This window comes from Mus caroli, unplaced genomic scaffold, assembly GCF_978045245.1.
Source record: "Mus caroli unplaced genomic scaffold, Mus_caroli_1 scaffold_6, whole genome shotgun sequence".
NCBI classification, from domain to species: Eukaryota; Metazoa; Chordata; class Mammalia; order Rodentia; family Muridae; genus Mus; species Mus caroli.
In genome coordinates this window covers 99,115,121-99,137,638 of record NW_028227261.1, presented here as the reverse complement: position 1 = coordinate 99,137,638, position 22,518 = coordinate 99,115,121, and the positions used below count along the sequence as shown (strand labels likewise).

Sequence of the window (22,518 nt, the reverse complement as noted above, 5' to 3'; positions counted from 1 at the left end):
AAGTCATAATTTTCTTCTTGCCCTGGTCCACCAAGTTTTTCTGCTTCTGGGAATAGGGAGAACTGACCTCCAAAGGAGAACCTCCTGTCCCAGATGCTACCGTTTGCAGGTGAGAGCTGGGAGTATCTGCTGGGATCGCTCATCTTTCAGGGGAAAACCGATTCCTGCTGTCCATCTTGTGGGAGCTTTGTTTGTTGTTGTTGTTTTTTTTTTCTTTTGCCTTGGGCCAAGTGTAGGATTTAGAAATGAGTTGAAAATGAGTGCTTCACACCCTGAGAAACGCAAACAAAAACCAAGCCTTTCTGTGTTTAATTTTCTTCTCAGTTTGTGGGGCAGAGGATAGGTTATTTTTGCCAATATGACTTTATGTCCTTTTGAGCCAGGGATTTTTTTTTTCAATTTAACAATGCATTTGATTACTGATTGTTCTTTTCCTTCACATTGTGTTCGTTGATCAATTGTAGTGTCCTGCCTGGTGGGGAGAGAGCTGGAAAGATGACAAGAGCGAATGTTCAGAAAGGAAGGAAAAGCCAAGAGAACTTTCTAGCAGAGCTTTTGCACGTCTCATAGTGTATTTGATGCAGAGGAGTCAATAACTCAAATCTAGATGCTTTTATATACATACACGGAAAGGCCATAATCATCCCTGAAGTGAAAGCCCCTGGCATTGTTACCGGATCTTGAGAAATTCCCAACATCATGGTAGATATTCAAGGAGGGCAGTCCATTCAGACTGAGTTCAGTCTGTGGAGTCAGTTGCTGATGCATTTTTTTTTCCTGGTTGCTAAATTTAACCAACAGAGTTCTCGGCGCCAAGCGTTGTGGGAAACATTGGCATATTGAATTCAGTGTTCAGATGTTTCATTCAACAAGCTCAAGACAAAACAGCATCTTTGGTTTCTCCAAGTGCAGATTATCATTATCGGAGTTCGATTCTTTGAGCCGTTTGCTGTAACTCATTTAAGGAGGTGGGAGTAGAGGGTCTTTGCCAGAATTCACTGGACTATGGAAGATGGAAGAATGGTAGGAAGTGGAAGCGTGCCAAGACTGCTGGGGGGAAAGTCATGAATGATGCCACCCAAGTAATTAGCCTGAGGTCCCGATGACCTTCAGCACATCGATCATATGGCCGCAGTGCATCTGACTGTGAGAAGGGCTTGAATATATGTGCTTCATAGGCTACTGTGAACATTAATTGAAACTGTAGGCATGAAAGGTGCCAATCAATATTACTTTTGTCCCTCAATCAGTGAAACTCTACATAGTTAATTACTTCTTCATTATACAGTGCTGGGCCATGATGAATGGTCTTGGTTCAAAGATTGGGGTGCACTGTCTCCCAGTTATTGTCCTCCAGTAAGCATCACTGCATTTGGGTTACTCAGGCATTTATGGCAGTAAGTTCCACTTCTTTCCAACTCTGAAAGGACGGAAACTGTACTAAAGTTAGAATTGAACTGGAATCCCCCCACTGTCCTAGCCTGCACCCACAGAATCAGAGACCTGGTGAGTAGGGTATTGCTCTTTGCTTGCAGAAATGGAATGAGAAAACGGGCATCTTGACTGCTGTCTGAGCTCAGGCATTGGACAGCAGTGATGACGGAAGCCCGTGTTGAGTGCTTCTGTGAGCCCCCTTCCCTCCTGTGTCAGTACACACCGGGCAAACAAGCCTTCGCCAAGGGCTTTCTCAGAGTCCAAATCTGCCCAGAGACTTGTTACTCATCAGACCCACAACAACCAAATTTGCTGAAGAAGTAAGGAAACTGGAAATGAAGTGAAATCAGTCATTTCCAGCCCATCCTGAGACAAATCCAGCACTGGAAGGCTCACACACCCCTCACAGTGCAGATAAGAATCTGGGGCAGGAAGAGTCTCGATGATCTAACTAGTCTTCCTTCCACAGCGAAGGGAGAGATTTCCTGAGAGCACTGAAGACATTCTGATGACCCTTTCTCCCCTCATAGCCTAGTTCTGTCATATGAATCAGCATAAACAACATGTCACCACCGTGTCCCATTGACTCGGGATCTTGGCTCCTCAGGAGAGGGCTGTGCAGCTGAGCACAGTCCTTTCCTGGCTGAGCCCCTGTTTGGGTATGCCTGAGCTGTCCAGCATGGCCAGTGTGTAAATGTCAAGTAAACATCAAATTCAAGTGCAATCTAACCATTGTCCTGGAACTGTTTGCTTTAGATATAATAGTTAGCAGGAAGAGGAGGTGAGGCAGGGAGAGAATGTATGTCATTCCGTAAAGCAAAACACGAACATAGGGAGCCCTCCCTCTGCCAACGTGTTGAAAAGACCAACGTCAAATAAATAAAAAAGCCTGCACTTCATGCTGCAAAACTAAGTGTGTTCTTTAGCTTGTAAAAAAAAAAAATTAGATGAGGGAACATTTTCCAGTCAATCACACTGCAGCAAGTCATCCTGTTGAATTTGTGACTCACAGGCTCTCTGTGTCAATAGACAGATGAGCGAGCCCGGCAGTATGACTTCACTGGGGGATGAAGCAGAAGTTGGGGGATGAGGCAGGGCCAGCTTTAAATGGGCTCTGAGCTCTGACAATAAATAGCCAAGGAAACACTGAACACTGGATAATCACATCCATTGTCCTTGTTTATTTCTTGCTTGTCTCCTAGGAAATAACTAATTTAAATTTGACTTCATCCTTTTCTGTCTTAAGTTCAAAGGCTGGTGTCCTTACCTGGGCTACAACTGATGGAGTATCTCTTTTTTTTCCTATCCTCACAGCAATACTAGGAAATAGAGATATTTGTATTATTTTATATTTTGTTATTAATAATTATTATTACATCTTTTGAGACAGGGTCTTAGGTAGCCTAGACTAGATACATAAAAAATTCAATCTATAGCCTAGGGTGACCTTAAACTTCTGATCTTCCTGCCTCTACCTCCTGAGCGCTGGAACAGTATAGGTGTGCACCTCTCATTATGAAGTGTGCTCATTTATGTGTGCTAGGAATAGAACTCAGGGGTTTGTACATGCTGGGCAAGTATTCTACCAACTGAGCTACAACTCAAAGCCTTCATTTTATCTTTTTTTGTAGTGCTAAGATACGACCCTAGAGCCTTATCTCTGCTAGGCTTGTGAGTGCCCTAGTACTGAGTGACACCTCCCAGCCCTTTGAAAGCATCTATCTAATTTTAACCCACCCATCTCTGGCTTCAATATCTACTTCTGTGTTATATCTTTTTCCTTTTGTATTTTAATACAGAGTCTCATAAAACCCAGATTGGTCTTAAACTCTTAATTCCACTTTGCGAGTGCTGGGATCATAGGTGTGTGCCACCAGGCCTAGCTTTCTGGGTCTCTCATTTTGCTGATCTACTATGTGCCAGTCACTGGCTTAGGTATCGGCATGTCCTAAATAAGTAAGGCATACTTCCTGACTCTGAGGCGCTTCAGGACCAGCTAAAAAGCTCTTGGAATTTAAGATAGCTGTGCCATGATTGCATTAGATTGCAGGGAAGTCAGTACAGATGAAAGAAAAAAAAATAGTACCAGGAGACTAGCCACTTATTTGCAGATGTCTCAGGAATGCCTGTTGGGATAGAAAACCCACAGAGAGATAATAGACTGTGGAGTGGCGTACAGGGGGCAGAAACCACTGACTTGAAGACAAAGCTGCAGCCGGTCAGCTGTTGGATGTCCTGGGCAGCAGGGAGAAGCTTAATGTTTGCTTCTGTCTCACCACAGAGCTGGTGTGTGCAGGGCAGGGGCTGGCTGCTGAGGGGGAAGGCCTAGGCTCTAGTCTGGACTTGGCTGTTGCACATGTAAGCTTGGGTAGGCCCTCTGTTCAGTTGGCATGATGAGTCCCCCCTCTGTGCTATGGGAGAGGGAAACTGAGCAAGTCTAAGGCTCAATCAACATGGGTATGAATGGACAGAGGAGTCCTTGACCATTGGTCTGGCTGACCCCAGCCGAGGTATTCCCAAGGTAAGAAACCCGTGGACTTCAAGCATGTGTCACGCTCTAGGTGTTTTGAGACAGGCAGGTCTCAAACTCTCTTCTAAGGATGACCTTGATCTTTGATTCTTTTTCCCTTACCCCTTGAGTGCTGTGATTATAGACATTTAGAACCATGCCTGGTTATGGGATGCCAGGGATAGAGCCCAAGGCTTTGTGCATGTGCAGCAGACACGATCAGCTGAGCTAGACCCCCAGCCTGCCTGAAACCTTTTTGCAACTGTGCTAAAGACTGAGTCAGAAAGTATCCTTGAGATAGACATGGTGGCTTGACCTGTAGTCCCAGCACATAGGAGGCTTGAGGCAGGAAGACCAGCGTAGGTTTGAGGCTAGCCTGCAATAGAGTGAGACCTCCATTTAGAAACAAGACAGTAAAACAAGACCAAACAAAATCTTTGTGTGATCCTTTAAAAAACCCAGTTGTCTGCCTACACAAATACAGCGCAGAGTGGCTTTGCCTTCATTTTAGTATAACAGTGCTCAATTCTTTGTCCTTTCCGTGGTCTCTGCGTTCTCCATGTTCTGAGACGTGGTTAGTATATGTAACGGGTTTCCTTGCCTTCTCTGTTCTCTCTCACTTGTTTTCTCTGCTTGGGGAGTTTCTTGAAAGGACGTGGCCAACTCTTTCCTGGGGTATAGTTTTAAAATTTTTATTTTGGCTATGTGTTGCTTGTCAAACCTTTACCAGGTCCTGAAAGCAAGGGCGCTCCATTTACCATCCCGAATTCCCCTGATTGTTGGCAAACCTTACATTTCCATTATAGTTGGCCCGAACAAACAGGAGAGTTAACAGCTGTCTCTGTGCCAAGCATCCACCCCCTCAATGAACTATACAGCAGTCTAAGAGCTAAGAGACCGAAGGCACATGTGGAATAAAACAAATCTACTCTTTCATTTATGAAGTTGGTTTAGGGAACACAATCCATGTGTGTGGGCCAGAGCTAGACACTGAGAGGGAATATCAGCATAAATGAAGATGCACTCCTAGCCCGCAGGGAGCTGGAATTACCTAATCAAATAATCACAAACATGCAAACAAATGAATAAAATAACTGCTAGGACCAAAGATGCAGCGTTCAGCATCGTACTGTTAGTATAACAAAATACAATAAGTCAAAAGCTGTGTTTCAGCTTGTGGATTGAGAGGTCTGAGTCCATGCTAATTTGGCCAATTTGCTCTTGAGCCTGTTGAGGCAGCATGCCATGGAAGAAACACACAGTAGTAGAAGTTTCTCACCTCATGGAAGCAAAGAGACAAGAAAAACAGGAATGCTAGGCACCACTGTCCCTCAGAGGTCATGCTCCATGCTCTCAGTGATCTTAGATATCTTTTTTTGTTGTTTTAAATAAGATCTTGTTCTATAGTCCAGGCTGGCCTTAAAATCACTCTGTAGCTTAGGTTGCTCTCAAGTGTACTATGATACTTGATACTCTTATCTCAGTCCACATACTGGACTATAGTTTGAGCCACCACATCTCAAATAGATTCAAGGAACTAGCTAGCCAAGGCGCAGTACTGTATTTCCAGCTGTGAGTCTGTGGTTGTCTAATTTGTCTAGTCCCAAAGTCTTGGATATTTGTTTTGATTCCCATTCATCTAGCAGACGTGGAGGATGCCCACAGAAGGAACTCTGCTATATGCTGAGGAGTCCAGAGAAGAACATGAGAGGTATACATTGTGCTGCCAAGAAAAAGTGCTTACATCAGGGATTATACAAAAGAGAAGCATTTGAGAGTCCACCTTACCCCATCACGACAGCTATATCAAGAAGACGAAGGATTACAAATTCTGGGGAGGACACGGGGAAAGAGGGACTCTTACTCATTGCTGGTGGGAAAATAAAATTGATCAGTTACTATGGAAATTAGCATGTAGGGGCCACAAAAAACCTGAAAATAGAATGATCATATACCAAGATGTTTACTTGGTTTATATAATAAAAACTCTCAAGCCAACATGGTATTTTGAGATAGGATCTCGATGTGTGCCCAGACTGATCTGAACTTTCATACCATAGCCCAGCCTGGCCTTGAACTCATGGCCATGGTTCTTGCATGCCCATGTTTGCAGGTGTTGTGCTCACCAGGAGGTGGAACTAGCCTAGATGCCTCTCAATAGAGTGAATGCCGGAATGTTATGTTCCTATAAAGGAAAGTTCAAATCATGACAACAGGAAAATGGATGGAATTGGAAATTATGTTAAGTGAAATAAGTCAGTCTCAGAAAGACAAATGTGTTTTCTCTCAAATATCAAACCTAAATTTAAAATTCTATAGCTGTGTGTGTGTGTGTGTGTATTTACACATGTTTGTAGGTCATGAAACTAGAAAGAAGATCATGAATGGGGAAGAAAGGGCATAAGAAGGGTGATGAAGTATGTAATGGAAAAGAAGATAGAAGAACCAACTGCAGGCAGAAAGACCCATGGGACGAGAGGAGAGTCTGTGGGGTGGAGAGTGGGTTAGGGGATCATTAATTATATGTGAAGATGCCGTGATGAAACCAAGTGCTTTTTATTCTAAGTTATATATGTATGTGCAGACACACACACACACAGACACACCCACCCCCCAACACACAAATATATACCAGTAGGTAAGGGACCTTGCCACCAAGCCCGATGACCTGACTCCAATCCACTGAACGCACTGGGCAGAGGGAGACAACTGACTCCAATAGGTTGTCCTCTGATTTCTATGCTTAGAGTTGGGCACAGTGGTTCATGTCTGTAAATCTTAGTACTTAGGAGGTTAAGGCAGAGGATTGCCATGAGCTCAAGTCAGCCTGGGCTACAGTGTGAAAGTTCAGATCAGTCTGGGCCACACATTTAAACTCTATCTCAAAATACTAAAACCAAAGTAACCCACCACCACCACAACACACACACACACACACACACACACACACACACACACCCCTTAGCACTACTAGACCTGATCTCCAGCAGCAGTCATGGACAACCTACTCTTTTAGGGAGACAGGCTGTTAGTGCTTCAAATGACTCATAAAGAGAATGTATTTTCTTTCCCTGCATACATGTAACAATGTGGCCCTTTAAAACGGGCAGGGGAGGGGGAATAAAAAACTAAAAAGGAAGAAGAAAAGAAGAAATGGAGCTAGCTAGCTAGCATGGGACAGGGCTGTCATGATTGTCAAATCTGTCTCCTGGCTTCCTGGCAGCCAGGACAGAAAAGGAACAAATGCTGGCCACAGTTCTCATCAGAGGGGAACAAGCCCATGGTTATTTTGGTCCTTTAAACCCTACGCTCAGTTCTCACCTGGAAGCCCACATAAGGACATTGATAGACACAATAATTAATGTTTTTGGCAAGAGCTTTACCGCAAATGCCAATTTTTGTCTGCCATTTCTTGCACAGGCCTTTAATTAAGGTCAAGGGCTTAACACTGAAGCAGACATCAGTGAGGGCTTGGCTAACCTGGTTCAACAACTGACTGCAACACAAAGCAGGCTTGGGATAAAGGGCTAGTTAGCACTCCAAGTGAGGTCGAGCAGGAGCTCCGGATCATACAGTTATCTTTGAGTTGGGGCCTGAAACAGGCTCTAACAAAGGAGGCAGCCTTGGGACTCCCTGAGTAGGAGACAGCATACAGGAAGTGGGGTGAGGAGCAATCTAGGCTTGGTCCACAAGAGCAAGGGCCTTGTGAAATGGAAATGCTTGGCCCATTTGGAGAATGTCAAGCTGTCTAGAGTTGAGAAAAAGGATTCTAATAAGACTTCCATTAAAGAAGTTGGGTTTGCCACTTGGATATTTTCTGGTTCTTCCAAGACAACTTTTTTGTCGAGTTAAGCGAAAATGAATGAGAATCAGATGGAGCCCATTTCTCTTGAATACACACGGGTTTAACAATGAAGAGAGAGAAAGAACTTGACAGAATGCGTCCCAGCTTCTGCCAAACCCAAAGTATTTGAGGAATCACACAGGATGCAGCTCGGACCCAAACACATGCCTGGATTCGCCGACTCCTAATTGCAGCTGCAGCCAGTTAACACAGTGGAGTGTGCCCATGAAAATGGGGTCTGAATGGAGGGGCCCTGTTAAAGAGAGCGACTGCTGGAGGCTGCTTAGCTGGCTTTGCCCTCTCGGAACCAGTTCATTGCCTCGCAGGGAACGAGAGTGGGCCAACATGCACAGTTTCTTAAACAAGCTATTGAATCCAGCTCTCTCGTAGAGAACAATTAAGATCCGTTATTTAACTTCATTGTGTCGTGTATGGAAAGAATTCAGCTTCTCTTGTTTCCTACATTCAGGGGTATACAAAGGAGAAGAAATACGATTTGCCTCAGGGCCTATTCTCTCAAATGGGAGATGGGCAGGGAAAGAGAGCAAGACTGCTGTACTGTGTATGTGGATTCTCAACTCTTGGCCAGGAGGTCGTAGATATTTGAAAACTAGAAGGAACCTGAGACCTGGAGACATTACCTGTTTTGTCACTGGATTACAACTGGTCAGTTGTAGAATAGGAACTGAAGTGCTCTCTCTCTCTCTCTCTCTCTCTCTCTCTCTCTCTCAAGGAAGTGTCTCATATAGCTCAGGCTGGCTGCAAATTTGCTGTGTTGTTGTTCTAATGAGTCTGCCTCTACCTCCTGAGTGCTGGGATTGCAGGCATACATCTCCTTGCTTGGCTTATGTGATTTGAGGACAAAACCCAGGGCTTTGTGCATGCTAGGCAAGTGCTCCACCAACTGAGCCATACTCGCAGCCTGGTGACTCCTCTTCATAGGAAGCACATCAAAAATAAAAGTGAAAATCTATTCTTTCCCCCCCTTTTTAAAATTAGGTATTTTTCTCATTTATATTTCCAATGCTATCCCAAAAGTCTCCCATACCCTTCCCCCCCACTCCCCTACCCACCCACTCCCCCTTTTTGGCCCTGGCGTTCCCCTGTACTGGAGCATATAAAGTTTGCATGTCCAATGGGCCTCTCTTTCCAGTGATGGCCGACTAGGCCATCTTTTGATACATATGCAGCTAGAGACAAGAGCTCCGGGGTACTGGTTAGTTCATATTGTTGTTCCACCTATAGGGTTGCGGATCCCTTTAGCTCCTTGGGTACTTTCTCTAGCTCCTCCATTGGGGGCCCTGTGATCCATCCAATAGCTGACTGTGAGCATCCACTTCTGTGTTTGCTAGGCCCTGGCATTGTCTCACAAGAGACAGCTATATCTGGGTCCTTTCAGCAAAATCTTGCTAGTGTATGCAATGGTGTCAGCGTTTGGAAGCTGATTATGGGATGGATCCCTGGATATGGCAGTCTCTAGATGGTCCATCCTTTTGTCTCAGCTCCAAACTTTGTCTCTGTAACTCCTTCCATGGGTGTTTTGTTCCCAGTTCTAAGAAGGGGCAAAGTGTCCACACTTTGGTCTTCGTTCTTCTTGAGTTTCATGTGTTTTGCAAGAAAATCTATTCTTAAAGAAACAGTTTCATGATGTCCAGGCTGGTGTCCAAGTTGGTATGACCTCTTCATTCTCTTGGCCTCCACATCTCAAGTGCTGGGATTATATATGTATGCCATGCATGCGTGAGTGTGCATGTGTGTGTGTTTCAGAATTATGTTCATTTCTGTATGTCTGTTCTTCCTCAATTACCATGAGACTGCCTGATGAGGAGAGTCTTCAACAGCTCTGGAGCTAGGGGGCCTCAATAAAGACCATATTGACATAATGAGGATACACAGACCTGTGACCCAAAGCAAACACTGGAAATATGGGAGATTGTGGGCAGAGATCCATCACCCTGGCTGAAGTATCCAGACCTTGTCTGCTCAGCATGACCAATGTCTCCCTCTCATATCTGAATTTCTGCTTCCTTCCCCCCTGCCTTTTATCTTTGTCTTTTGGAGTGTTTGGAGCAGGCTCTCATTCTGTAGCCCAGGCTGATCTAGAACTCATGAAGCCTTCTTTTACTCCACTGTTGGGATTATCATATCGGATCTTAACAACAATGTCAGTCCTCCAGGCTGACGAACCTTACTCCGAGTCTTTCTTTTTTGACAGGCTCTCCAGGAGCCTGAGCTGGCTTGAATATTCTGTGTAGCCAAGGATGGCCTTGAACTCTTGATACTCCTGTTTCTATGTGTCAGGTTCTGGCAGTAGCTTTTATTTATTTTATTTTATTTTTATTTTTTCTTTTGTTGAAAATAGATTTTTTTTCATAAAATATATACCATTATGTCTTTCCCTTGGTCTACTGCTCCTAGTTCTTCTCACCTTCCTTCCCATTGGGATCCACCTCCTTTCTATCTCTTTTTCAAAAACAAGCAGGCTTCTGAGGGATAATAACAAAGTAAGATAAAAACAAAAACAAACAGAAGGAAAAGAGCTCACAAAAGGGTTCAAAAGGCTGATATAGACAGAGAGACCCACTTATTCACACTCTCAGGAATCCTATAAAAACAAAACTGGAAGCTGATATATGCTTGTAAGGTATAATATAAGATGTAGGGTAAAAAGGGAGAAGGAAATAAAAATGAAAAATAAAGATAAAATTAAAAAAAGAGAAAGAAAAAAAATCCCTGACAAAATGTTATGAGACAAGTGTTTCGGTGAATCTTTAACTCAAATAAGCCCATGCAATGAAAATACAACTCAATATGAATACAAGCTTCACGCCTAGATTGGGCAGATCTACTGCTACACTACTATATTCCCCAGCTATGGTGGTTTCTCCCAGGCCTCATGCTTCTGTTCCATTTTCCTTACACTTCCTCCTCCATCTTCCCTTCTCTCTCGCCTCTCCTCTTTCTTCCTAAAACTTTTCAGCTCCATCTTACCTTTCAGTGCCAAATCACCGGCTCTAGCCGTATATTTTACAGGTTAAAATGGGGAGAAGGTTCACTTGAAGTCACCGCAGTATGTGATTCTCTCCTCTCCTAGGCAGCCCCACTTGGGGAAGTGGAATTAACCTCAAAATGCAAACAGCACCGGGGCCATCCACATCAGACAAGGACCCTCCGAGGATGCCCTTGAGTTTCTTTTCTGTTGTCCATCTATTGCTGGGCATGCTGCTTAGGGGGTAGTTTCCCTATTAAGACTCCCTTGTCGAAAATGAAATTTTTATCTGCAAGTAGTTACCAATTGGAGACAGCTTCTGGCTTAGGGATGTGTCTACTCTTCAGCTCTTTGTTCTCCTCTGGTGCAGAACAGTGCAGACATGTGCATGTTGCCGTCTCTGAGTTCATATGTGCATCAGTCCTGCTGTGTTTAGAAGGCCTTGTTTCCTTGGTGTCTTCCATCCCTCTCTGGCTTGTACACTTGTTCTGCCTCCTCTTCCAAGATGTTCCCTGAGTGTGGGTCTTTGTGTTTGCTCCCATCTGCTGCAGGAGGAAGATTCTCTGATGATGGCTGAGCAAGACACTGACCTATGAATGTAGCAGAATGTCATTAGGAGTCGTTTTGTTACTCCTCTCGTCTAGTAGAACAGTATTTGGATTCCCCCCAGGTCCATGGACTACCTAATCTCAGCTTCTTCACTCAAGCATTTGGGTATGGGTTCTATTTCATGGAATGGGGCTTAAATCAGATTAGATATTCATTGATTACTCCTATAAACTTTGTGTCACCATTGCCCTAGCATATCTTGCAGGTAGGACACTATTATCGATCAAAGGGCTTGTAGTTGGGTAGTGTGCAGGGTACCTTCCAGTACCAAGAATACCAACCCGTAGGGTAATGACTCTATGTAGGCACCAGGTCTACTTCTCCTTATTCAGTGAGCTTTGTAGGTGCTGTGTTCAGCAGTGGGGCCTTAGTGCCAGCTTGTGGAGAGCAACCTATAGCTTTGGCAACAGCTTGGGTTGTTTGGGGTTCCCAAGGGATTCCTGTGGCCAACAATTCAATTAGATGTAACTCACTCCCAGTTCTGGAAGCTTTATTTGATGATGAGAAATGTCCAGATGGGGCTCTGTCTTCCTTGTAATTTGGCAGTTTCATTTAGATTGCCCTCATGGGTTAGATATTTTAGGAAGGTTCTATACTACTCCTCAAATGGCTCTTAGTTTTAACTGCGTCTCTCCATATTCTCTCTCTCATCACCCTCTCTACCCTCTTAATCCTTCCATTTCAGCTTCCACTCCCCCTTCTATTTGTAACTATTTTTTCTTCCCCTACGGAGCTCTTTCTGTCCCTCCCTAGTCTCCTCCTTAACCTCTGTGGTTATATAGACTGCAGCTTGCTTATCATTGACTTCACAGTGAATATCCACATATAAGCGAATACATACCATGTCTGTCTTTCTGGGTCTGCGTTATCTCACTAAGGATGATTACCACCCCCCCTCCCCATTCTGTCCATTTCTTGTAAGCTTCATGATTTCATTTTTTTCTAACAGCTGAGTGATCCTCCATTAACTCTCCTCTTTTAGCTTGGCAACCTCGGACCCCTTCACACAGTATGAATATATCCTGCTCCTAACAACCTCGGAGCCCCCTGAGAGCCACAGGGTAACAAGCCTCTCTATCGATCCCTATCAAAAGCTCTTCCATAGACATTTTCTATCCAGAAGTCTTTCCAGGTAAATCTGTGTATGAGAGCAAGGGGGAAAAGTCTGGCCTGAACTGGTTGTGAATGCATGCAAAGTAAGGCATGCCATGTCCTCTGAGTGAACATTCAGGGAGAATCCCCTAAGGTCCATCTTTTGCCTATGCATAATTGGGCATCTATATGATTAAAATGAGATGCACTATGGGAAGGGCCAATGTAGAAACAAGGTTCTATCCTTCAAAGCTGCCAGGCAGAACAGAGAAGCAGCTGTGCTGTACAGGAGCTGTACTCCAGCAGGAAATCCCAAATAAAACCTGGGGCTCCTTAGAGTGCTCCCATGCCCGTGGCCCACTGCCATTCTTCTCCTTATTTGAGAAAGAGTCTTGAGAAGCTCATTTGATCTTGACCTTGTTGTGGAACCCGGGTTGACCGTGAACACTGGATTCTCTGACCCCCACCTCCCAGTGGATGGATTATAGTCCACCACACCCAGCTCGCTGCTCCTGCCAGCCCTTCTGAGAGCACATTTCTGACTCATCTTAGGCTTTTTGATTTTGAACCAAGTTTCCTTGCTACTTTTGAATCTTTGTGTGCATTTATTACAAACTGGATAAGAGGCCAGGAGCCTGGAAGCACCAGGTGAAGACACTGACAACCAGCAACACTGGGATCACAAGTGTATGCCATTATGTTCCTTCTTGGGGCGCTGTTCTTCATGAACATTAGGCAAGCACTCTATTGACTTAGTGACATCCCCACTTCAACCCTGAGCTCTCCTTCTCTGGTCTCTACATCCCAGATGCTGCCCGGACAGGTGTGAACCACCACACTCAGCTCTAGTTCTTAAATGTGATTTTCCCTGTAGCTTCTTGTTTATGGACCCCATTTTTTTCCTCACGCATTTTCCTCTCTGATTTATGTTTCATGATAGACCTAGATTATCGCATGGTCTTTATGACGGCCTCCTATATCCACCTTGACCCTGAAAACGTCCCTGGATTCTGCTTTACTGTGATTCTCTAAACCTGCTTTGAAATAGTCTGTTCCACTTGGCACCCTGTGTGGGCCAGAGAGGCATCCAATTCTAATAAGATACCCCCTTCTTTAAACACACACACACACACACACACACACACACACACACACACACACACACACACACACACACACACAGACAAGGTGTTATGTATCCTGGACCAGTCTCGTATTTGCTATATAGCTTCATAGCTGAGGATGAAGCTTCTGATCCTCCATCCCTACCTTATCAGTGCTGGCGTTGTATACTGCCACACTCAAACTATGCAGTGCTAGGGATCGAACCCAGGGCCTCCTGCACTCCATAAACACCCTCAGTATAGTTCTCTACCAACCGAGCTACAGTCTCCTCCCTGTGCCTGTCTCAAGGCCTCCAGTTTCAAGCTTGATTTACAACACAATGGCTTTTAGCTTCCTAAGGAAAGTGTGTTTGGTTGATGTCTTTGCTGTTCTGTTTGTTTGTTTGTTTGTCTATGCCTTTGCTGCAGTCCTCTCATGCTCTGGGATGTTACATTATGTTGTGTCCACCTCCCACTGCCTGGCTTGGGAGGACTTCCTGAAGCAAGTTCTTCTAGATGTTTCCGTCCTAAGCATCTGGCATGTAAGCAGGCACACTGCAGGTGTTCACTAAAATACTGAATGAGTGTGTGGCTGGGGTTGTGGCTCAGTGGTACAGCTTTATTTAGCCTGGCATGTTTGAGGTCTGGGGCATCACGCTTAGCAGAGAAAATAAAAGCCATGTTGAAGAGGCAATAACCAGAGAAACCTGAAGAAATGGGAGAGGAGAGGAGCGGTATGGGGAGCAGTGGCAGAGATGGTGGCAGCCGTGGCCGCAGCACCACCATCACAGCCACCAGATGACATCACTGTTTTGTTTATTTTTATTGTTGTTCAGGCTATTGGCTGTGGACTCCAGATCCTCCTGTCTCTGCCTCTCCAGTGCTGAGATGATAGGTGTGTACCTCCATGAGAAGCTGTAGAATTCTTGACATGTGAGCACAGTCCAGGAGGCCATTCACTCACTCATTCCTTCTCTCAGCTGTATAACCTCATTTACTATAGGAGGCCCACGGGCAGGTTGCCTGGAACATGGTACATGTGGGCTCAAGATGTGCTGCTGATGTCATGTGCTAACAAGATTGCTGTGGTTGGCAAATAAATAGCCACTGTAACTCCTCCCCCAGAATAGTTCTTACCTGGAAAGCCTTGGTCTTCCTTTATTTTTATTTTTATCCTATTTTATTTTATTTGGGGGTTTAATTTTTTAAAGTTTATTTGTGATGAGCATGTCATAGCACATGCATGGGGTCAGAGGACAATGTTGTGGAGTCTGTATTCTCCCTTCACATGTACATAGGCTCTAGGGTATTGAACCCAGGTACGCAGGCTTCTAAGAAATTGTTGCGCTCCCTTTTTGAGACTGGGTCCTCATATATATGTAGCTCAGACTGGAATTAGACATGCTATGTAGCCAATGATGACCTTGAACTTCTGATTCTCCTGTTTCTGTTTTCCATGTGCTGGAATTTTATGTGTATGCTACCACAATAGGCTTTATTTTATTTCATTTTATTTTATTTTTGATAGGCTCTTGTCTAGCTTAGACCAACCTTGAGTTCTTAGCTATCCCCCTTCCTCAGTCTCCTGACTGTTGGGATTAGAAGCCTCGCAAACTGTGCAACCGTGGTCTTCTTTTATGACCCAGCAACAAAAGAGTTATCTCTGGACATGGGGGAAGGGACAGAAAATCTTTTGCTGTCTACCTGTTATGAATGTCCTGCCACATGGATTATTAAGTATGTTTACTGTCACCAGTGCTTGTGTGTGTGTGTGTGTGTGTGTGTGTGTGTGTGTGAGACAGGGTCCATTTTATACATGCAGCTTGGATTAAGCAAATGTCCAGTCACTCATCAGGCTCACGGTTTCCCTGCCTGGGAATCTAGAGCTCCTCCCAGTACATGGCCAGGCCTTTACCTGCCTCACCCATTGAGTGCACTGTCAAGCATCTTGGTTGACTAGAATCTGCCCCAGTTTTGACAGATTCCTCTGTGGCCAAGGTGAGATGTAGGGTAGCCAAATGTCAGGGTTTGAGAACGGTGTCCTATATTTACCCAAGCTTAAAATACAACAGCAAGCAATGGGCTCTTTCTTCTTCTCCTGGTAAAGAGGGGTGTGTGTGTGTGTGTGTGTGTGTGTGTGTGTGTGTTTTGCAAATTTAACTTGTTCAAACAAAATTCCATTCACACGGAGGCCTAGTAGAATATTGTCCCTGTTCTAAATGTGTAATTACTTTCCTTTGGTTATAACTACTCCATTTCCCCACAAATGGAGGCCTTTTTTCCCCTTGCATCTCACTGAGGGAGAATGGTGTGGTGCAGGCAGAGTGTAGAGCATGATATTTAGTGCTGGTTTTGGACATGAGGTCCAAAAATTCACTTATAAATAAAAACCCACTTTCAAGGGCCAATAAATACCTCATACTCTAAAGCTCATTATCTCCTCCTGACTCTGCTAAAACCAGCAGATCTGATAGTCTCCACTTCCACCAATCTGCTGCATGGGATCAATAGCCATCTTCTTTTCCACTCTGGATGCAGGATAGCCTCTGTGCTAGAAGCTATTCCTTCACCCCTAGCACCTTCAACAGGGCCTTCAATAGCCCAGCATTGCTGCCAAACTGCCATTTTGGAAGCTTTGAACACAAGTCTAGGGCCATTTGGAAATCTCATTTTTGTTTTGGTAACATAGGGCCTGTATACCCCAGGTTGGCCTCAAAGTCACTATGTGGAAGAGGTTGGTTTTGAACTCCTGATTCTCTTGCCTATACTTCTTAGGAGCTGGGATTATAGACATATATTATGACACCCAGCTTACTTTCCTTTAGATTGGCCTGTGATATGTCACAAACTAATAGGAAGCCCACAAACAGTTATTGAGTACCTACTGTGTGCCAGATGCTAATCTAGGAGGAAGAGATTATCTGTATTTCAAGTTTAGTGTACCTCTTCCCCTGATACTGATTAATTATCACCCTGGGTGTCAACAGTGTCTTGCACGTGCTGGGTGAGTGCTGCAGCCTCAACCCCTAGAGCATCTCCAAAGGGAGAGGAGTAGGCTGTGATGACCCTCACAGGTAATTCCAGTACTTGGGAGGCAGAGACACGGTGACAAGGAGACCAAGATCAATCTGAGGTACATTTTGAGTTTAGACTAGCCTGGGCTACATAAGACCCTGTCTCAACTGCTTCTACCCTTTAGGAAAAAAATACAAACAAAATTAAAAAATGAATAAAAACAAAAGAAAAATAGACAAAATGGGAGTAGGTATTATAAATAAAGGCTCTTACAGTTGTCGACATAAAGGGTCTATCAGTGTGCTAGTGCCTTGATTATTTATTTCATGTTTAAATACACACATATAAAGCACTCAAGAAGGATGACTGATAGCAGATTCTAAATTCCAAAGAACTGTTTTGCTCTGTTTTAGTAGGGGTGGGAGGTCCCACTGAGTCACCAGGCTGGCCTGGAACTCCTAGGCGAAGTCCACCTTCCTGTCTCGGCATCTTCAGCTAGAAAGAAGGCTTATTCCATCACACCCAGCATGGAGAAATCCTGCATTGAGAAGAAAGTAAAAAAAATCACAAGGCTTAGGAAGGCATGGTGTTATGGTATAGTTGGAAGCACTTTTTCTTCTTTAGGTAAAATAATGAAGACTCTGAAAATTTGCTGGCATGTTGTACAACACAGTGACCACAGATAAGAGCATTACATTGTGTCCCGAAATTGTCCTGGGAGTAGATGCTCATAACCACAAAAACGATTAAGTATATGAGGTAATGCATATGTTAATTATTTCATTTGAGCGATTTCCCAATGTCTACATGTTTCATGTTCAATTTTGTTTTTGAGAAGAGTCGTAACTATATAACCAAAGTGGGCCTGGAACTCACTGTGTAACCCAGGCTAGCCTTAGACTTGTAGTAATCCTCCTGACTCAGCTTCTTGAGTACCATTGTGACCGGTGTGCACCATTGTACCTGGATCAAAATGTCTAATTATTTATCAACTAAAATAAGAAACATTATGGTCATGTCAGGGATTACAGTGATGTCAAGGCCAGCCTGGCTACATATCTCTCTCTCATGCTGTATTTTTTTTTTTTTTTTGCAAAATTACTAAGTGAGTTTTTTAAGATAGAAAGACTGAAGCTTAGTTGGATGAATGCTTGCCTCAGCATCGCAGAAACGAGGTGTTTAGCATGCCTGTAGTCCCAGGCAGAAGGTCAGAAGTTCAAGGTTATCCTCAGACACAGAGTGAGTTTGCAGTCAGTCTGTTGTATATGAGACCCTGTCTCAAAAATAAAATAAAATAAAATAAAATAAAATAAAATAAGGGAGAAAAGAAAGAAAGAAAGAACAAAGAAAGTGTTTTAGTTCCTTTTATAATATGGTGATAAAACACCATGACTAAGGCACCTTAGGAAGTGTTTCCTTTTGAGGCTTACAGCTTCAGAGGGTGAGAATCCATGATCATTATTGGGGAGCATGACATTGGGAGGGTAGGCATGGTGTTGGAGCAGTAGCTGAGAGCTCTCATCTCGATCCGCAAGCATGAGACAGAACTGGGAATGGTGTGGGCTTTTGTAATCTTTAATAAAGAAAAGCTTTTTATTGGTTCTTGGTGCATTTCACATCCTTGACCCCAATCCCACTCATCCCTCCCTCCTCTCATGCCCATCCTCCACCCTTGCAACCTCCCACACAACAGAGAAAAAAAATCTCCTTGTGGAAACTGTAGTGTGTCACAGTGTGTCCCGCAGTAACTCTTGTGTCCACACTTCTTTGCTTGCAAATGTTCATGCAATCACTCATTGGTCAGGTCCAAGGCCCTGGTTTCTGCTACTCTATCTATAGTGGGACTTCAGTGGGTCTCCTCTTAGATAGCCTGTTGTTGCCCTGTGTCATGGAGATCCTGTAGTTTTGGATCTCTAAGACCAGCCCCTTCTTGCATGCCTGCAGTTTACTGATTGAGGAGATGTTGGGGTGGACAAATTGAAAGCACTGGATCTGGGCCTGAGAGGTATCTGAGCTGGTCCGACTGCTGGTTCTTCTGCTTTTATACCCTCTGCAATAGCTCACCTGTAAACCCAAAACCAGGGCCAGCTCTACCCTGCTGTCTAGGCAAGGTGCAGGGCCCACTCTCCCAAGTATTGAAGCCAGGGACAGCTCTCCTGCCTGCCATAGATGGCAAGGGACAAGGGAGGGAAGGAAGGCATCTCTCCCTCGTTGAAGCTACTGCCAAGAAGACAAGAGGCAGGGCTGGCTTTCCTATGCTCATGACCTCAGGACTGGGTTATCAGTGACCCCACCAACAGAATCAGCTCTACTGTGTTGCCAAGGCAAGGTGTAGAGCTGGCTCTCCCAAGTGATGCAGCTGGTGAGGGACAGGGACAGCTCTCCTGTTCTCATAACCCCAGGGTCAGGTTCCTACCTGCTGGGTGAGAGAAAAGGATGTTATCTCTCTCTTATCCACACCACCATACAGGAGACAGCAGTAGGGCTCTTCCATGCTTGTATGCTTTCAGGCTGGCTCACCAACAACAACTGAGCACTCCAACTGGCGAGGGATGGAGCCAGCTCTCTTGCTTTCATGCCTCCAGAGCCAGCTCTTTCATGATGTCAGGTAAGGGATGGGGCCAGTTCTGCAAAGCATTTGAAGTGCAAACTTCTAGTTTCTTTGGAAAGTTAGTTATGTCAAATGATGGTTTGCTGAGGCACACAGGTGAAAGGATGTCTTGCTAAAGCAGACACAGGAAAGACTGTTTTCCTGAAGCAGACACAGATGAAAGGATGTTTTGATATAGCAATCACGTGAAAAGACCCACGATGAAGTATACATATGACCCCACAGTTTCCACAGTGGGAGATGAGCACTGAGCATTAGTTTGGTTTGCTCCACCTTGCTATTCTTTGCTAAAGACATGCACGTGCTTTTCGCCTTATATAGTGTTGTTGAGATCAACTTGTGGTAATGATGACATTGAGAGAAACTTGTCAAAGAACTGCCCATGAGGTCCTGCAGCAGCTTGCCACTTCTGCAGCCTCACCTCAGGCTAGTTGGCAAACCTGGCAGTTTTTAAAGGATTGAACTACAGCTGCTGGTTAGTGCCTGGTGTCTGCCTGCCTCGAGGACTGACTGGTCTGCAGCTGCTGAGTTGTATTTGGTGTTTGGTACAGGACTGAACTGCTGAGAAAGGTGATGGAGCTTGCCCCCGAAGAACTACTAATGATTAGGTCTACTTCCCTCACATCCTATTAACTTTTCTCTTCCACTACCTCTTCTGTGGGGTAGAGGAGAGCTTGAACCCTTATTAAAAATACATTGCAAAAAATTTATGCCTACAGCTCTCAAATATCAGCATGTCCCTGGTGGCAGCCCAGACTAGGGACATCTGCCTGGCCTTTAGTGGTAACAGACCTGGCTGCTGCAGGATCATGGACCCATACATAGTCCCCAGTGGCAGGCCAGGCCAGGATCCCACACATAGTCCCAGGAGGCATCACCAGCTACTCACATCAGGGTGTTCCTCACTACCCTCGAGTCTCCAGTTCTGCCTCTCTTCATTGTGCCCACATCCTTCTGTTTCTCTTTCTCTTCCATTTCTCCACCATTTACTTGCTCCCTTTAGAGATACTGGGGTCTCTGAGTGTCTGGGGTCATGCCAAGAGTGGTTTCAGTCTTTGTTCCACTCATGCATTATGGTGCTGGGCAGGGGTCATCTCAGGCATGATCTGAGCCATACATAGCACCTGGCTGGTGGTCATTTCAGGCTAGCTCTCTGTCTGGGCCCTATGGCACTGGTCTGGTGGTCATCTAGGGCTTGCTCCTTGCCTGGCCCACCGAAGTAGCCCCATGTGAGGATCATCTGTCTCAAGCTCACTTCTATCTGGGACTCTTAGTCCCAGGTGGAGTTTTAGTGTCTATCTTGCTCCCAGTCCCAGGAGACACTGGGGCCTGCCTGTGCCCAGAGTGCTGGTCATCTCAGGCTAGCTCCCTGTGTGGGTCCCCTGACACCAGACTGGTGGTTGTCTCAGGCTAGATTTTTTCGGGGAATGATAGGCTGCTAATAATTCAGATGTTCCTAGGTTAGAACACTGAGCGAAGACATAGACTCTCTACTCTCTGATGCCTACTAATGCACAGGTGACACAGCAACCACACTTGGAATGCCTCTGGGACAGGGGTCTTTTGTAATCTAAAGCCTGTCCTCGGTGACATATGTCCCTCAACAAGTCCACATCTCCTAATCCTTCCTGTAGGCTTAGATTTTTTTCTAAGGGTTCTTAATAAGGGTTCTTAAGTGCTTCACCCGCCCTTCTACCTCACTGACCAAAGGTAGGGGAGAAAATAGTTAACAGGACAAGAGGATGGGGACCTGTCTAGAAGTAGTTCTTTGGGGGCAATTCCATTCTTTGTTGTCAGGATATTAGTAGTCTAGTCCAAAACACCAAACATGAATCAGTAGCAGTGGCTTGATCCAGAAGAGACTGCGAGGCTTCACCACATTGGCATGAGTCCAAGGGAGCGGCAAGAAGCAGCCAGAATCCCATGAGAAGTTCTTTGGCTCATTTCTCTCTAAGAAGTCACAAGGGAAGATCAGTGAAGTCCAGCAAAGTGTTGCAAGGCAAACCAATGCAAGAGCCTCCTTCACTGTCTGTTGGGTTCTACTTATACTCTTTCCAAACATCACACATCCTCTCATGTGGCTGTATCAGCAAAACACCCTCTCATGTGTCTGCTTCAGCAAAACATCCTCTCATACGACAGCTTCCAGAAAAACATCACAGGACACAATTGAGTCTCCAAAGAAACCAGAAATTTCCACTCCACCTTCCCATACACTTCCATTGACCAAGGACCAAGTATTCAAACATATGATCTATGGGTACCATTCTCATTCAAAACATCACATAAAGTAAAAGGCTTTTGGCTTTCAGCATTTGGTGAGATATGACATATGGGAAGATGGAGCCTGGGAAGGCATAATAAAGGTAGTATTTGAACCCGGGATATGTGCAGGGCAGGTCATCTAGCTAGAGAGGGATACCCACAAGCAAGCATATGCCTGCCTTTGGGAGAAGATGAATACCTTGCTCCCCATCCAGACATAGAGAGCCATATGTTCTTGAATATGCACTGAAAAGTCTGGTTCTGTTTGGGGAGAGATGTGCTCAGGCCTCTGTGGTAGATTGATGTCAGCCTGTAGTGTGGTGAAGGGTATGGGGCTGGGGATGGAGCATGTGCCTAGCTTTCCTGAAGCCTTGGGTTTGAACCCAAGCATAGCATAAACCAGAGTACGTGAGCATATCTGTAACCCCAGAACTCAGGAAGTGGAGGCAGGAGGATCACGGGCTTAAGTCTACACCTTGAGATCAAAACCTGAGCTCATTCATGCCAGAGGGGGAGGGAAAGAGGAAAGAAGGAAAGGGAAGCATTGAAGTCAAAACTTAACGTCAGTAACCTGAGGGTACTCTCCAAGGTTAACAGAGAGGGTGAAGGCCAGGCTGGTGATGGGGAGTTGACTACAGGGAAGTAGAGAGCGGGACTAGGATGTCAGGGATCTCTCCTCTACTTTTTCTTGCTGTAATTCCATCATTTACATTTTGCAATACCTGAGACTCCTTCCCTGTAGCCTACATCTCCATTCTGGGTCCTAGAGGGACAATCCCCTATACTGATTGCTAGGGAGAGCCTCTGGTAGCAAATTCTCTTTCCCCATACCACCCAAGTACAGAAGGACAACAGTTGTTCTCACTTTGTGGGACACAACCTGGTTGGTGGTCAAATGCCCCTTTCACAGGGGTCACATATCAGATATCCTGCATATCAGATATTTATATTTTGATTCATAACTAGCAGAATTACATATATGAAGTAACCAAATAAATTTATGGTTGGGGTCACCACACCATGAGGAACTGTATTAAAGGGTCCAAT

The 22,518-nt window shown here is 44.8% G+C and overlaps 1 long non-coding RNA gene and 1 other non-coding gene across 2 annotated transcripts in view; one reads left to right on the top strand and one right to left on the bottom strand.

The window, feature by feature from the left end:
• LOC147004314 (uncharacterized) overlaps nt 1-22,518 on the top strand; it is a 73,751-nt gene that overhangs the window by 7,743 nt on the left and 43,490 nt on the right. The gene's annotated exons all lie outside the window — the stretch shown is intronic.
• LOC115031007 (small nucleolar RNA SNORA17) lies at nt 20,633-20,763 on the bottom strand. Its single transcript, XR_003836599.1, has one exon. It is a non-coding gene; the product is annotated as a small nucleolar RNA SNORA17 (small nucleolar RNA).